Below are 17,989 nucleotides of genomic sequence, written 5' to 3' on the forward strand. Positions count from 1 at the left end.
TATATTTCTACTGGTGCAGCAAATCAGAAGTGAACTGTCTCCTAACCTGAGCCTTGCAGGGCACAGCGGTCTCCAGATCTACTGTCTGAATTGTTCACACTCACACTGCACAGTCTGGCTGTGTCTGCTGCTCCAAGGGCAGCCCCTGCCAGAGAGAACCAGCAGGGCTGAAGTTCTGCAGAATCACAGCTGCTACTTTGTCCTGATTTCCCCCAGCTCCTCTATGATTTCATTCAACTGAAGTCACAACAGCTTTTCCAAGCCTACGTAGGCAGGGCAGATCCCTTGACAGTTAGATTTTTTATTTATTTCTTTTTTAAATGAGTATTGTTTGGGGGTGGAGGCTGGGGGAAGGGCGCTGAAATGCAACTGCCTGAACCTATAGGATAAAATTTCCACTAAGCCTAAGGGAAGAAGCTGCCTGATTGATGGGTAGCATTACTATAGTGGGAAAGAACAAATAGGGTGAAGATGCTGCCAGATGGGAAACTAAATCCTTCTTGGCTCAGCGCACATAGATATAGCTGGTGGTATACATACCAGTGACAGATTCTGCAAACAAGCTTTAATTCTAAGTATTGCTAATATCATATTCTGCCACTGTCTAAGAGCGGCAACAAAGTATTGCACTCTAGTGAGTGGAGGACTTGGAAAAACCTTTCTTTGTCCCACTCAGCAGATTCATACCTGTGATCTTAGCAGTCACCAAAGGAGACTAGAAGGACATCTTCCTTACCCACACTCCTGCTTCTCCATCAGCTGGAACCTCTGTGCAAAGAGAGACCCATGAGGGGTGTCTCTTTGCAGAAGGCAAGATGGTTTCTACGTGGGTGAGATCGTTGTTGTGAGGGCTCTGGAGAAGGAGAAAATTTTCCTCTGTTACTAAGCAGAGATCTGAAGGCTGTTGTTGGGAGAGAAGCAGAAGAATTCCATAAAAGGACAAATAATTCTGCCTACAGCCAAACCACCTCACCTCTGATCTTGTCAGATCTTACAGCAGCAGGGCTGGTCAGCACAAGAGGGTCAGTCCCAAGTGGAGCAGAGATAGAGCTTCTCATTGCTCATGGATCCTATGTTCTTCTTACGGTTTTATTTTCTGACAAGAAAAAGAGCACTCTATGATCCAGAGGGTGCTATGGGCATATCGCATAAAGCATCTAATCTGGCTCTCTCATCTAATTCCAATAGGAGGAATTCAGTAATGCCTGAGTACCATCCCTCTCTTTCCACTTCTTTCCTCCTCCACCTGAACTGCTCCAGCTCTTTATGAGCCCCAACATTGCTTGAACATCTGGATGTAGAACGTACTTCTGTCAGAATCAATGGAAGGTCCTTAGGAACAAAGTGAGGCATTGGGAATCATAGAATCATTAAGGCCTCTAAAAGAAAAGACCTCTAAAACATCAAGTCCAATCATCCACCTACCACCGTTACTACTCGCTACGCCATATTCCTAAGTACCACATCTACACATTTCTTGAACCAATGATGGTGACTCCACCACCTCCCTAAGCAGCCTGTTCCCGTGCCTGACCACTCAAGGTCATAGAATCACCAAGGTTGGAAAAGACCTAAAAGATCACCCAGTCCAACCATTCACCTATTACCAATAGCTCCCACTAAACCATGTCCCTCAACACAACATCCAGTCTTTCCTTGAACACCCCAGGGTGTTCAAGGTGAACAAGGAGCAAGGTGACTTCTTGCTTGATGAACAGCAGACTCCTGGGACATGAACACAGGAATGGCCATGGCCATCCTGCAGTTAGAGCTTAGGATTTCCACCCATTGGAGTTGATGTGTTCCACCATGGTCTCCTAGGAAAAGAGGCACCCCTGAAATGAATCTCTCTTTCCTATAGCACATGGGAATTACCTAAGGCAGTTTTGTCTCCCTGTTTTGCCTCTGCACTGACAGCAGCATTGCAAGTGCTGTGACACCACAGCAGCATACTGGGACACGGATGGCAGCAGGGTTAAGTGTGCCTTTAGCTTAAGCGAGTCAGTGTTTATTTCTCTCCATATGCCTGATGTTTAAAATCATTGTATGACAAACAGGAGGAAAAGAATATATCAGGAGAAGGAAATAACCAACTCTTGTCCTGCTGCTCTTTGGCCAGTAAAGTGATAAGACAGAAAAGACTGAGCAGGCTTTTCCTCTGCTGCATTAAGAAGCTGAGAATTGCAGAGCAAATGAAGAGTATATTTGAAGATAGCACAAATCCTTGATAAAGCCTCTCTGAAACTTGCAAAAAAAATTTCAAAGTGTATAGGGAAAGCTGGGATTCTCTAAAGGATAAATCCATTACACAGGGTGAATGGAGGAAGAGAGATAGACAGATGGTCAGGCTGGGCTCTCCAGAGCAAGGCAGGGGTATAGCATGAGCTTTAACCACTTTGTAGCCCATAGGATCAATGCCAGGGATGAAGATGAAGCATTTCAGATGGGCCTTCAGTCTCTGCTGTCCTTCAGTCTCTCATTTCAGAGCCCCAGTATGCTGACACTGAAAACAGAGACTGCTGAAGCAAACATGAGTATGGCCTAGTCTCCATCCCATCTTTCTCTCTTCCCTGGGCAGGGAAAAGGCTGTGAGCAGGATAGTTGCAGTGGGAGGAGCTGTAGATACAATCACTAACCCAAAATCTCAGTTTTCTCCAGTGCCTCCTAGAGGAGAGCAAGCAAAATCAGGCTCTGCCTTATATTCTAGATCTGCACTAACCTTAGCTACCCCAGTGTGAGATAATTTGGCCTAAATTCTCTGTTTGCTCTTCAAGGATTTCTCTTCTCCCTACCCCCCATTTCCACATCAAACAAATTAATTCAATTGAAATAGGCCTGTAATTAAGAAATTGTACATTTTGTTGTCAGGTAAATACAGAATATGCTGTCTGGAGAAAGACATTTCTTTCAATGAAGATTAATTAGACAGAGCTCCAAGAACTCTCAAGAAGGCTCCTCAGAGGATACAAGCTATTTATCCCTTTCATAGAGTCATAAAATCATTAAGGTTGGAAAAGACCTCAAAGATCAAGTCCAACCATCAGCCCATCCCCATTAACCACATCCCTCAGTGCCACATCCATATGAGTCTTGAACACTTCCAGGGATGGTGACTCCATCCCCTCCCTAGGCAGCCTGTGCCACTCCAGCGCCACTCTTTCAGAGAAGAATTTTTTTTACTAAGACCCAACCTGAACCTCCCCTGATGCAACTCAAAGCCATTCCCTCTCTTCCTTGTTACTGTTATCTAGCAAAAGAGACTGACCTCCACCTCACTATAACCTCTTTTCAGGTGGGTTTGCACTCTTCCAGTTTAAGAGGAGACACTGCCAAGACCAGCAAACACAGCATCAGTGAAAAAGGCCAGGGAAATATTCTTCCTATCAAAAACAAGCAGACAGTTACCAACATCTGTGATGCTCTAAGCACTTAGTGGGAGAGCAGGTCAGAGAGAAGAAATAGGGCACAGCTATACCTGTTCTTGGCAACAGATGTTTTGCCTTAGGAGTTTGTGCTCCTCAGAGCACACCAGGCAGGTGACCAGGTCATGACTACAAGCAAAGGACAGGAGCAGACACTGGTGAAGAATGAGAAGAATTGGCATAGGAAAGAGCAATCACTCATCCATAAGGAGACTCACACACTTAGTTCTTGCTAAAGGACCACAAATGAGAAGGCTCCTCTGCATCCATCTTACACATCCACACACGAGCCTTTCCCCTATGCCGGAGATTCATGTACCAACACAGCCAACAGCACTGGCCAAAGACAGTAAAGAAAAATGCGTGTTATTCACAGTGACTCCTTCCTCATCACCACTTCCACGTGGGTAGCATGGGCTTTATGGCTCTCATAAGCAGAATTTGACCTGAGATCATAGAATAGCTTGAGTCAGAATGGACCTCAAAGATCATCGAGTTCCAACCCCCTGCCATGGGCAGGGTTACCAACCACTAAATCAGGCACCAGCTCAGGCTACCCAGGGCTCCATCCAACCTGATCTCGAACACCTCCAGTGATGATCCACAACTTCTCTGGGCAGCCTGTGCCAGTAACTCACTAGCCTCTCAATAAAAAGCTACCCCAACTTCTAATCTAAGTCTTCCCACTTTTATTTTAAAATTGTTCCCCCTTGTCCTATCACTATCTACCCATGTAAATGATGAGAATGGTTAGGCAGACTGACCACCTCTGATCATCCCTGCTTGCAGTAAGCCAGCAAGAGGAAAACACAGTTCTAGAGAGTGATCTTAGAAAATCTTCTGCTTAGGCATTATAATTTGTTCGTTTAGTAACTGTGACAATATTTGCTCTCCTTCTAGTAAATTCAGCTCTCTGGGCATTTAAATGCAGAATCCCAGAAAGCTGGATTAGCAGACTGGGAAGGCATAGGCACTTCAGGGAACAGCAGGTCTCAGGTCTCATCTGGGGAGGCAGGCAGCTTCCAAGTAAACTGTTGGCCCTGGGAAGCAACTGAAACGTTATCAGAATTTCCAGGAAGGAAGAATGAAGTTATTGTAAGAGGAGGAAGAAAGCCTTTGATGCTTAGTTTATTGAGAGGCATAATACGATATATGAGAGATTTAGCCAGCATTATTGAGAACTGGAGACTACCAAGTCCTTCAGAAGAGAGATGCAGAGTTGTTCAGGATGCTTCAAGAGAACTTATAAGAGACAACATCATTGCAGGTTTCTTGTAGGGGTACTGGGCTACTCCTTCAAGCTTGACCCCATACTGACTTTGTCAAAAAAGAAACGACCCAAAAACAAAACAACAACCGAAAAAGACAGAAACAGAACTAGGAGAGCATCTTCACATTGCTGCCTTCCAAGTTATTAATCCCCTTACTGTTGTTCTATACATTGAAACAGCCCATTAAAGTAATTAAACACCTCACAATGCCTTCCACAGCAGATATTACTTGGCCTCATTTTAAAGGAAAGTTATATCATAAAGACTGTAAGATGCAAGATTTCAGATGCTGTTATAAAACCCCAAAGACACCTTGAATTACCAGAAACTCCAAATAGAGGCAGGCATGAATTCCAACAACCTGCACCCTGCTGGCCTAGTCTTTAGAAAAAGATCCCTCTTGGGGCTGGGGGGAACATAACACAACAGAAAGCACAACTACAACAGCAGAGGAGCAAGATCACAGGCTGCAACAAGTGAGGATTTGCTCAAACACAGCAGACACAGAAATAAAGAAAAGTAGCTACTTACTTTGAGAAGGCCTCAGGTATACAGGAATCTCCAACAAGATATCCTCACCTTCACCACCAACCCTTAAATGAGGTCTGGGATCCTAACTCCAGCCCTTCCAGTCACTCAAGTTCATTGCATGCACCTCAGCTCCTCTGTATTGTCCCTGCCTTTCCATCAGATGCTCAGTCGCTGGTTCAAACTGAGCTAATTTATTTGATCACTTAGACATCCTTGGTGTCAAGCAAGATCTACTGCTCCTGTCTGTTCAACCTTATCTTTCTCATTTCTCTGTTCCTTTAGGTCCACTGAATTTAGCCCATGAGGGTTGAAGCAGGGCCTGCTGCTGAGAAAAACCCACCACCACCTGAAGAAAGGGCAATTAAAGCTATCACTTGGTGTGGGAAAACAAGAAGGACTGTACAGAGCAGCAGCTGTGGAGCAAGATAAACAGCATAAGAACCAAGGACACCTCTAGAAGAAGGAACAGCTTGCGGCTCTGATTGGATAAGCGCCCGCATGAACGGTTGAAGAAGTGTTTGTGGAATGTTCTGTTGACATATAGGAGTGATTCTGAAAGCTAGGAAGAGAAAACTTGTGAAGATATATAAGTGATGTGAGAACTTGTAATAAACAATTTGGATCATTCTCATCTGAGTCCATGCATCAGATGCAGCAACTTGGCTTTTCTCTTTCTGATTGGCAGATAGATGAAGACAAGGAGAGCTGTGCCACTGTACAGTGTCCAAGAGGTACTTCACAGAAAAATTGAGAGGATGATCTTAAGAAAAGTCTGTCCTATTCTGGGAAACTCAGAGAAGACAACTCAGTTTTAAAGGTACGACATACAAGTGAACAATGACAGCTCAGGAGCCAAGTCCCCCTTCCATATAGGAATGATCCGTGTCGGTTTCCAGCTGGAGATATTTGTGTCTCAGTGTTGGAGAGGGATATCCTATACTGCAGACAAACAGTTACGGAGAAGTTTCCTCCTCCCAGTGCTTCAGTATCTCTATATGAGGGAAGAAGCTGGCTGGCTCCATCTCTGGCATCTCCTCAGAGACTGCCAACAAGAATGCAATTAGTTCCAGTTGCAGAAAGCTGTTAGTTTTATATATGTGTGAGCAGATGTGCTGACCACATAAAAACAAGCTTACAAAGCTGGAAAATAATAATTTTCCTCTTGCATAAATTTCTTCTTCATCCTTTGTGCAGATACAGTAGTCTGGGCAATGCCCACAAGTGGGAGAATTCAGGTAGCACCTGGAGAGCACTTTGTAGAAGGAAAATTTTACTACCAGGACAGAATGTAGGGGGGAGTGTTGTGGAACTGCTTTCCAGGAGCAGACATACAAGCCACATTTTTCTGAATAAAGGTGCACCCATGGGGATTCTTTGCAAACGGTGTGCTGGGCAAACTCTGGCCAAATGCCAGCCTGAGTTACTGCATCTCAGGCCCCCTTCCAGTTCACATCCTCACTTGTGCAGGTACACGTGTGTTAGGAGTAGATTATATGTGTCCTATTTCCCAATGAAACATTCAGGGGAAAAAAGGAAAGAAAGTTATAGTTCTATATGCATGAGCTGATAGCATTCTAATTACAACAGCCATCCAGAGGGAAATTGGGGCCATTCATTTAGGATGTGCATAGAGAAGTTTTTGTTTTGCAAACACCAGATCTAGAAGCTTACTTTCCAAAAGTCCCCTGAGATTCCATGAAATCACCAGAGTCCAAGCTTAGCAAGCTTAGTAAAATCCTATGCAAGTCAGGGAAGCTTACTTCAGTAGCTTTCAGCAGTCTCTGGTGTTACCACTAGCTGTAAGGTACTAGTTACAGACTTTAACTTCTACCTGTAATAAATTACAAAAGCAAGTATCCTGTAAATAAACACAGATCGAATGAGGCTGTTCACCATCTACCCTGCCCACAGCACATGGTTTCTCTGTCTCATTACCTTTTATCTGTACTCTTCTGTAAGTACAAGCTGCCTTTGGAGGCACCTCGCACTTGCAGCACCTGAACTAAAAGTACAATCACAACACAAGCAATTAAAACTGGCCTCATAAAACAGCTTCATCCTACAAAGGGACTGTGGAAGGTGTCATGTCTGACACTAAAGCCCAGATTCATTGCTTCATAAAGTCCCAGGAACCGGTGCTTGGAGCAGAAGAATTAGAGAGAGTCTAGTTTGGCAGAAGACTTTGCGCCAGACTGCCTGAAGGATGCTAAGTACATTCATCTTGTCCACAGATGAATGAAATGTTATCAGTAGAGCCAGAGAGGATAATTTGACCTTTCTCTCTCTCCCCCCCCCCCCCCCCCCCCCTTTTTTCTGTGAAATGTCCCTGTGTGCTTTACCATTTCCTCTTACTGGGGCAGTGCCTGTGCCGACCTAGTCGAGCCGCATGGGCAGCGACGCCTAGCCGCCGACGCCGTGCCCCCCCCCCCCCCCCCCCCCCCCCCCCGCAGCTCAAGGAGAGAAAAATAAATTCTTCACAAGTTTCAAGTTCAGTTCTTCACAAGAGTATTGCCTGGGAGTCATGGGGGCTCACAAAGCAGGAATAAAGCTGCAATGCTGTACTGTAGCAAAGGGACGCCCAGCTCCAAGGCTCCTGAGCTCCAGCACCAGCCTGTTTTGCAGTTTCAGCCTTTTACTGTAGCTTGTCTCTTGAATAGGCAATGAGCAGTGTGTGCGTATCTCTGCTCAGTGAGAACTTCACTAGTGTAGAACAAAGCTGCTCTCACTAGCAAGTGTTGGAGGAAGAATGCTTCTCCCTAAACCTAATAGAGGACAATTCCTAATGCCCTGCCATTTGCCCCTGTCCTCCATTCAAAAATGGCCACCAATGTTTTTGCAGAAGGTCAGTGAGCACTGGAGATAACCCTTCCCTGCCACTGGCTTTTTTCTGCCTTGCTGCTACTATTCCTCACAACAAAATAGCCCAGCAGCAGTCCCTTCAGGATCACAAGGAAAGAAGCATTTTTGGTGTTCCATTTCCAAATTCTTTGGTGTAGACCTGCATAAAGGCAGTGCAGGAAGCCACCTTGCTTCTTTGGATCACCATGGAGTCTCTGGACATTACCTGGTAGAAGTTTTACTCTAGAAGTTATGAAATGATGGTTTGTTTTGTTTTGTTTTATTCCTTTTTGGCAGAGAAAGAAGAAAAAGATAATTGCAAAGCTTCCGTGGAGTCCAAGAGTGGGAAAACGTGTTCAGCAGGAGCAGTACAAGCACTGCATGAGTGTGTCTCAAGAGCACAGGGAGAAAAGAAAGCAAAACTCAACACATCATCTCTTCTATCAAGATCCAACGCACCATCCCACTAGTACTGGCACTAAATGTAAAATCTATTTTTCCTCCAAAAAGCAGCCTAATTGATGCACAGGAGCGTGAGCATATTAGCAGGACAGGGAAGCAATGTGGGTCTTTGTGTGCGTAGACATCAATGGGGGCAGAAGGAGGTGGGCTGGGCGCAATGTCCCTCTGGATGTTAACAAAAGGGATCAGAGCTGCACAGGGGCCACAGAAAGAGGTACCTGCAAGGTACCATGCAATGGCCCAGACAGGCCTAGAGTGTTCTGGTGCTCACGCCAGTGCACAGCTGACACACTTGATGGGAACTGCCATTTAAACAAGCCAGTTGTTAATAAGTGAAGCCTTTTAGCCCTAATTGGTGGAGAACCACAAGCCTGGAAAACTCCCAGAGCTCTTCAATTATAGATCATACCCCAGAACTGCTGGGAAGAGCTGAGTTTCGCAAGTCACCACAAAGCTGCTGCTGCCCATCCCAGCACACAGCCATGGCACCAGTCCTGCATGTCAGAGCTGGGCATGGCTGGGGTAGGCCTGCAACGAACCCAATAGGCAGGAACACCTGCAGCTGGAGACTCTGGGCCTGAATGAGAAAGGCTGTCTTTGCAGTAGTTTGCAGCTCTTCTGCACACTGTCCTCTGTTGGATGCTTTCCCACCTCACACCCATCAGCTCAGTGGGACCAGCTGACCCACAAAGGTTTTGCAGCCAAACAACCCCCCAGGCATTTCCAGCAGCAGTCCCCTTGATGGTTTCCTACATCTCCCATGACTTCCCTAGTCTTCTCCCTCCTGATGCTGGACAAGGTGCTTTGTTTCCACACCCAAGCAGAGACACCACACTGTGGTCAGAGCCTTATCCCTATGCTGTTGGTATTTCCATACCTTCAGTCTGGCTCGCCTTGCCCTCTTGACATCTGTCTTATCTTCAAGATGAACTACCTTCTCCTGGGCAGCCCTGAACACAAAACATGCAGACCACTGAAAGAGGTATGAATGATCGCATGGGTGAATGCCTGCACCATGTGAGGCAAGAAGCCAGCACGTAGCTGGTTACAGGGACTCCACTAAGTGATAGCAACATCCACTGAAGGCAGCAATGGGCTCTGAAACCCCTCTGGTTCCACTGCTTGAAGCCCATGTGGCTCCACCACATGAAACATTCAAAATGTTTCATTTTGAAAATGCCTAAGGGACAGCTACATTCTGGCAGCCAAAAAGAATAAAAAAATTAATAATAATAATAACAATAATAGTAATTTAAAAAAAAAAAAAAAAAGAGGAAAAAAAGAAATGAAAGAGAAAAAGAAAGAAAATAAATTTCCCAGCCTGGCTCCAGCTCCTGGACTCCAGAGCAAGGAGCCCAGGTAAGTGGGGTAAGAGGCAGGATAACATCTGACTCCCTGCTATTTTCTTGTCTCACCAAATATTTAGTATGACCAAGCCCCATCTGTGGATTGGGAGCTGTGGATTCAAGTCAGCACACTTTGCCAAACAGCAAGAGCCTTGTGATTCAGCATTTTCTAAAGGAAGCACACACTGTTGGAAAAAATCCTTACCAAGCCCCCAGATCCTGCCCATCCTAGGAGACACTACAACACATGCGACATTTCAGGAGTGATCATCCCCATTGGTTTTAAATCCATGGCCTGGACCCTCTTCTTTCTCCAAAAGGAAGTAACTTTTCTGTCTTCTTGTATAGCTGTGTGCCTTCATTTTCAGATCCCTCAGTTTTAACTCACACAGATAAATGAAGGAATAGAAGGAGTTTTTAGGTGACATAACGGGGCCTGGGCTGCTTCTCTATGGCCAGTCTACTTACTCCATCGCCTGTGTCTTGCAAGGACTTTAGCTGGCTGCTCCTGAAAGCACATTAATGCTAGTGAACAGAGTAAGGAAGAGAATGTTCTGTATGTAGTGGCTCTGGGTGGGAGCCAAATCCCTATTCCAGGGCAATCTCTATGTAGATGAACTGCTGACTGACCCAACCAGCAAGACCCCTCAAGGAGAATGCATGCTGGCAGGGAGCCCCTGCACCAGGGAAGGCTGGGCTCTGCAGGTCACAAGCACATCATGTGTGGAGGTGTGGAGTACTGTGTTTGGATTCTGAGGGCCACTGGTCATCCCCACCCCTCCTCCTCATACTGTGGTGAACAGCTAACCTCTCAGACATGCTCAGATACAGGCATACACAAGAGCTTTCTACCTCCTACTGTCCCTTTCCTCCTAGCCTTGGGCTCTCTTCCCTGACTTTCAAGCTTTCCTTTCTGCTTTGCTCAGCAGTCTGTGTGATCTGCTCAGCATGGCTCTTATGCAATGGCCAGTGGCACTGCTAATGGCTTCAACAATCAGTCACTAACAGGATCTGTGACAGACTGCAAAAAGACCACTTGTACATGTTCATGCCAAGATCTTTCTGGTGTTTTTCATATGCAAACCATATGCTACAACACGCTTTTACTGGCACAGGAATGAACATACCAAATGAAATCCACACAGAGTGTCACATAAGGTTTACTTTTTGGATCCTGTAGCAATGTGCTGTTCTAGCCCACCCCCTAAATCTATGAGCCATTGGAATACCAGGCTACACAGCGCAGTGGTATATCTCCTCTCAGCAACAGACTGCCTCCAGCATAGTGTTCCTCAAGCTGGTCTCCACAACTACTTTTCCTAAAGAGGAATCAACCTTTGTAACTAGGCAGCACCAAAGAATGATAGAGAAACCAGAACAAAGCATAGATCTCTGGGAACAGTGATTCCACCACCTCCCTGGGCAGCCTGTTCCAATACCTTACTATTTTTCTCATTTTTAATGTTTGTACTTCTTTTCAAATTATTTTTTTCTCTCTTGTTGTGCAGTCTTCACCAGAACAGGACTCCTGCAAGCAGTACTGACCTGCTCAGCTCCATGCAGGGTTGGTTTGCCTAAGCACACTTCATGTTCCAACCTGGCTGACAGAGGCTGACAGCCTCTGCTGCCCTGCACTGAATCAGTGTTCCCATGTGCCAGCATGTACACTGACATGAGAAGGCAGTTCACTTAGGGTCTGGCTCCTTCAGAGGCTGGAGCTGTCTTCATCTCCTTGGTCTCACTTAGGAATCACCTGCCCTGTGCTCTCAGCTTCTGCTGCTGCTCACTGTTGCAGATGATAGTGCAAAGAGCTGTAACACAGCACAGCAATGATGTCCCAGACTTGTCCAGATTGCTGCAGCATGCAAAGCTGCAGACAGCAAAGCTGTTCTTGATGTTTTGCAGCTTCATAATCTGCCAGCAGGGTACAACTGCTTCATGTTGCAGCTCTAGAAGCTTTTTGTGCAGGTAAGTGATTAGGTCTTGCTTTCTCCTTTTGAGACTTGCAGCCATCCACAGAGCTGGCAGACTTTGTGACAGGCCAGCCACAGAGGTGACGAGCTGCTCTGAGGAACCTCAGAGAGCAGAGAGATGCACAGTTTAAGATCGTAGGTCCACGTGGATGCTGGACAGCACAGAAGTTAGAAAGGTCATGTAATATGTGAGCCCAATAAAGAGATAGGCTTTTAGATGGTTCACTCTCTGAGTAGGTAAACTGTTGTGAGGAAGGTGATTTGACAGCAATGAGAAGTGTTACCTGGGTGCAAAGGCAGCAAACCCACTAGGTCAGAGCCTGCAGGGTTGTAGGCGGGGGCATGAAGCAGAGTGGCAAAAAAGAAAAAATCCTGTATTCACCTGGGGAACTTCATGTACATGTGAGATAAAGGACTGGAGAAGGTGCAAAGACTGCATGTGAAAGGATAGGGCTGGTTGTTAACACAAGTAGTCATTCACAGAGCTCCAGAAGTCACACATCAGAGTTTTATCATCACCTGCTGATCTAGGAAAAGAGTGATAGGTGATTCCCTGTGCCCAGCATTTGGGAAAGAAAGGTCTTCCCCTGTCATATTCATTTTCCCCATGGAAAACTGGATACAGAGGTTTGTAATACTCCTCAGCCTTCAAAACTTTCATTTCTATTTCTAGTGACTGGACTGTGCCTTGGGTACTCAGCAGGAATTTCAGTGACATGAGATGCTGGGCCATGAGTAACTCACCAGAGGAAGCAATTGGTGTTCAGCAAGGGACACATAAGGCTGCTGAAAATATTGATCCCTATTCTTGTAAATGGGATTTACACATTTGTATTCCCATTTCATATCACATATACTGTAACACAAAGGAGCTCATGTTATTGCCTTGCCATGTGGAGAACAGGTTCTCTCTCTTCCCAGAAGACAGGAGAAGAGGTGGGGGAACTGGTATAAAGCACTAGAAAGTTAGGGATCACCAGTCTGTGTGCCACTGTGCAGAGGTCACCACATGGTACAGCCCAGTGCAGCTTCCCAGATTATGAAAGCAGTTCTGAAGTCAAGCATTTGAACCCTGCACTGTTGGACATGATAGAAAAGTCACCACATTTCTGATCTGGACAACAATGCTGTTTGGGAAAGATGCCCTGTTTCTACCAGAAGCTAGCTGGCAGCCTATAGCATTGATCATCCTATTAGAAAACATGGCAGGGAAATAAACCAACATTATATGAATTTGAAGTATTTTTGAAGTGGATTATTTGTCATATAATTAATGCTCCAAAATAGCAGTTATTTCAAGAAGTGGACTTGACCACTTGGCCTTGGAATGGCCATAACTGCTTACATGGCTGAAAGAGCTGTGCCTCAATGGGCAGGACCGGATGATTGCCAGGCTTGTTTTCTGATGTTACCTCTCTCAGCTGAGATGTGTTTGAAGCAGTGATCACAGCAGCATTTGTGAGAAATAAATGTTTATAATGCTCTAGCTGAAAACTGCTAGCAGTTACTTACTGCCCAGAATGAAGCACAAGCAAACACTGCAGGAGCAACTATACACCTAATTAAAAAACGCTGTGGTATAAAGGCCAAATATTAGGGCAGACAAACAGCAATGACTAACTTGCAGTAAAGCAGAGACAATCTCAGCACACTGAAAGACATCCAGGCGCAAGGGCTCTGTGCCGCGCGCATCAGGAAAGCATTAGAGAGGAAATATTGTTCCCAGCAGAAATAAATGTAAAATAAATTAATGAAATGTCTCTGAAGGACAAAGCCCTACTGATGATTTAAATAACTGTTTTGAAACCAGCCTTCACCACATACTGGTTCGTGATTGACAGAAGGAAACAATAAAAAAGGCAAAGGAAACATGACAGAGATTGAGCCAAGCACAGCAACACACAGCAAGGACTCATTTTGATAAAAATCATTTTCTGAAACAGTCACCAAGAGGTCTTATATGGCAAAACTAAACCTGACATCTTTGCATTACCAGGACCAATTATGCCAGTAGAGCTTGGAGTAAAAAACCTCACCTGGGCCTACTTTACAGGATGATGTGCCAGTGAAGACATCAGTACTTGACCTGAGATGCTACCCAGAGGAACAGAGCTCCCTTTGGCACTCAGCAGATGGATCAATGCTTGTTTTCTCAAAACTACATTTTTCCTCTTTTTTTTTTTTTTTCCCTACCAACAGAAGTTCATGAATTTTCCTTTACTGCATGCCAAGAGAGGAGTACTTAGTAGAGCATAAAGAAATGACTGAATAAGATTAGTTAAATAGAACCTCTGTGGAAGGCAGCTGATAAAAATACAGGAAAGTTTTTACCAATGGGAAAAGAATGTTAAAAATTCAGGACTTAAAATAATGGATAGAGTGATGCTTAAAGTCTTTCTGCTTTGTTGCAATTGAGTTGCTGCAACTGCATTCCACATACAAGGAAAGGTTGGAAGAGCTGGGACTGTTCAGCCTGGAGAAGAGAAGGCTCGGAGGGGATATTGGTAATGTGTATGAATGTCCTTCCCACTGGCAAAGCAAAAAGTAACAGGCACAAACTGGAGCACAGTTTGTTTTCCTCTGAACACCACCAGGCAGTACCTCTGTCCAGAGAGGCTATGAAGTCTTCTTAGAGATATTCATAGCCATCTGGACATGGCCCTGGGCAGCCTGCTCTGAGTGCTGGACAAGATGACTTCCAGAGGTCCCTGCCAAACTCAACCATTCCATGATTGTGCGAACTTAACTGGCAAGCAGAAAATCTTTTAGGGTGAAAAATATGCTGTCAAAGATCACTTTCTTAAGATTAACAGTCCATGGTATGAGATCATAGAGAAGGAGTTGTTGGGCAGTCTGACAAAATATTGTGTCTCAAAAAACCCTAAAGACAAACTGAGAAAGGATCCAGGAAGGTCCTAGAGGTTACTGGTCATCCTTGTTCTGGGTACTGTTCAGAATGGATGAAATGGGAAAAAATTACTTTTGTTACTATGAAGCAATTTGTTGCTCTGGATCCAAGATTAATTAATAATTAAGTTAATTAGTAACCAAAAAACTATGTGTCAAAAAAAAAAAAAATCACCAAAAAACAACCAAACCCAAAAAGCCATGTGCTGGGACAGACAACAGACCTCTCTAAAAAGAGGGTCAAACTGTTTCTTGCTAGAGAAATGAGAAAGAATTAGATGTGTCATACCCACTAAAGGAGACCATGTGGCAAAAGTGACCATGACACGCTTGTACAAAGACAAATGACACCAGCTGAGCATGAGCCTGGGCTAAAATACAGCCTGCCACTGGAGAAATCACAGCTCAATCAAGAGCCCAAGAGAAGCAATTAATAGTTTTAACTGAAAGTAGAAAGACAGACTGTTAAAACACTTCTGCCCACCCACATCCATGTTATATGCCTGTGATGTCTCTCAGAGGTACCCACCTAAGAGAAACAGAGTTTGCACCTCCTTTTCACACACACAGCATTGCTAATCCTGCTCTGTGTTTGCAAAAGGTACTCATCCCTCAGGGAACTGAACAAGATTTACCAGCAACTGAAAACAGCCCAGTGGCCAGAAAGGATGTTTTTTTCTTGAACCAGGAATAATTTGATCATTAGAATAGCTTTATTTTCCCACTGTCTGACTTTAGTTTGCTAGCTTGATGTTATCTCTGGTCATGGTTTTGTCACAGGCTCAGTATGCTTACTTTTATAAAAATAATATAATATCACATTAACAAAAAGGGATCAGAATATGTGGTTCCAAGAAGTCACTTGTATTCCCACAGTACAGTGCCTTTACTCTCTGGTGAAAATTGACATTTTTTCAGGCGTATAGGTACTTTTTGGGGTTTAAAACAATAATGTTGAAACCTTGTTGTGTGCCTCAAGGCCTCTTTGCACCTTCTCCGCAGGATTACATAGAGATACAATCTCTCTCCCTATCAGATCTGCCTCCTTGTACAGCCATAGATTCCTTACCTTTAAAACTGAGGCACTGAGCAAATCACTCATATGGTAGATAAAGCCAGCCACCAGGCTGAGTCTGTTTGCACTGGGCCCTCTACAGCCCTCCTTGAGCTGACATGCAAACCTGCTGTCACATCCTTGCAGCTGCAAGGACACAGAACACCATGGAAATGGCCCATCATTCCTCTGTGCTTGTCACAAGAAAGGCAGTGCAGTGGGCTTTACTGCCAGGTGATAACTCCCTGTGGAATATTTGATTCATGTTGAATGCCTCAGCACTCAACAAAGCAAAGCAGATGAACACCAGGTGTAAGAACAGTACAAGAGTTCCAGTACCAAATATCTAACGCTATTCAAAGAGGGAAGCCAGCCCTGGTACTCACCAGCTGATCACACTTAAATCCTGCCAGCAGGATGGATCCTGCGCTACTCTCAAGAGCAGGCAATTCCCATGCAGAGCTGTCTCTAGTCACTAACTCACTCCATGAGTTTGCTTTTGATTTGGGATTAATTTTCAAGAGTGCCCATGTGGTTTTGCATGGCTGTTTGTTCCTGAAAGTATTTAGCCTACCCTTTAGAGTTCTGCTTTTCTTCCACTGGAAAAAGAAACCTCTCTGGGGACTAAGTCCCTGCTTAAGCACTTACAAATGTGATAGAGGTGGCAAAAACAAGTTGCTTTTTTTTCCCCCGGGAGGCTTACTTAGTACAAACACTGTGTTTGTACTATGGCCTACACCTTTGGAGAAAACTACAGACTAAAAACATGCTTGATTCTGCACAAGAACAAATGATAGATAGGCCCTGCAACTTGCCCTTGCTATGGCCTTTGCTATAACCCCAGATGCATCAATAGCAGATAAAGCAGTTTCTCTCCCGTACTTGAGCCTTATGCTATCCACAGTTGCGTAATCCTCTAATGTCTTTGTATCCCTGCCAGAGATTAATTTATGTTTTTAATCATGTTCAGCTAAATTTCAGCCAAGTTCGAACTACCTGTTGGGTCACAGTACTGCTATATAAATGTCTAATCTTTAAATTTACTAGTTCATGCGCTGGTCTGTGACAGTGGTTTTGCTCTAGACAGGTGGGAATTGATTAATTCGTTCCTCTCTGAGGGGTGTTTTGAGCAATGAGAACTCTAGCCAGCTGGAGCAATGGGAGGAAGAGCTGTAAGTCTCTCTAAGGGCATTGCCCGGCAGCCTTGCTGTGAATAAATACCCTGCCTGAATTTCTACAAAAGCTATTGCATTATATATATTTGATGTATGTAACAAGAGCAAATCCCAGGGACTGATTAATTGCAGGGTGAGAAATGTAAGCCCTTTTAATCCATAAAAATGGAAAACATATTGCCTTTAAGACTTTCTCTCTTGTACCAGGCTAACTTAGAGTGTCTGCTGGCCTGTTCTTAATCATTCATCATCTACCTGTTTATTGCCTTCAGCTCAGTCTCCAGCATCCCCACTTTCCCTGTATATCAGATCATTGTTTCCTCTGACAGCTTTCCAGCCCCTCTTGCTTTGGATCATTTGAATTGCCCTTCATTGGACCTCTGTGATTTCTGCGCTCCTCATTAATTACACCGCTCCTGTTTTCCCCCCTCATGTTTATCCTTCTGTTTGTATCGGCACACCTCTGCTTGTTTTACAACCACCTGGCAACACATGATGACAGGGTGTTGAAACAGCTTAGCTGCTAAGGACTGGATAGCCGTCAAAATGCCACGTTAGTTACACAGGTGCTGCTGACTGAGGAATTGGCTCAGACACCCAGTCACCTACAGCAGCGCACATTCAGATTACCATATTCCTGAGCCAAGGGACTGGGGAGGCCCACCTGGTCAAAAGCAGTAGTATCTCCCATCTGTGTGGGTTAGAGCAGAGCAGCAGAAACATTGGGGAGGCAGAACTGCTACCGCTTCCTTCCGACACACTGATTAAGTTACAGGGCTTGAAAGAGATACTTAAACCTGTTTTTTGGGGGTTTGTTTATTTATTTATTTATTTATTCCCCCCCCCCCCCCCCCCCGTACCACCAATAACATCACTGTGGGGCTGTGATCTCATAGAATGGCTTGATTTGGGAAGGGCCTCAAAGACCATCTATTCCCCACTCCCTGCTGTGGGCAGGGCTGCCAACCATTAAATCAGGCACCAGATCAGGCTGCCCATGGCCCCATCCA

The 17,989-nt window shown here is 44.8% G+C and overlaps 1 long non-coding RNA gene across 1 annotated transcript; it reads left to right on the forward strand.

Annotated features, from left to right (window-relative positions):
- Positions 1-5,117: 5,117 nt before the first annotated feature.
- LOC107312433 lies at positions 5,118-8,570 on the forward strand. The gene is made up of 3 exons (XR_001554495.2): positions 5,118-5,819; positions 5,910-6,041; positions 8,360-8,570. It is a non-coding gene; the product is annotated as an uncharacterized LOC107312433 (long non-coding RNA).
- Positions 8,571-17,989: the final 9,419 nt, after the last annotated feature.

This window comes from Coturnix japonica, chromosome 1 (genome assembly GCF_001577835.2).
Source record: "Coturnix japonica isolate 7356 chromosome 1, Coturnix japonica 2.1, whole genome shotgun sequence".
NCBI classification, from domain to species: domain Eukaryota; kingdom Metazoa; phylum Chordata; class Aves; order Galliformes; family Phasianidae; genus Coturnix; species Coturnix japonica.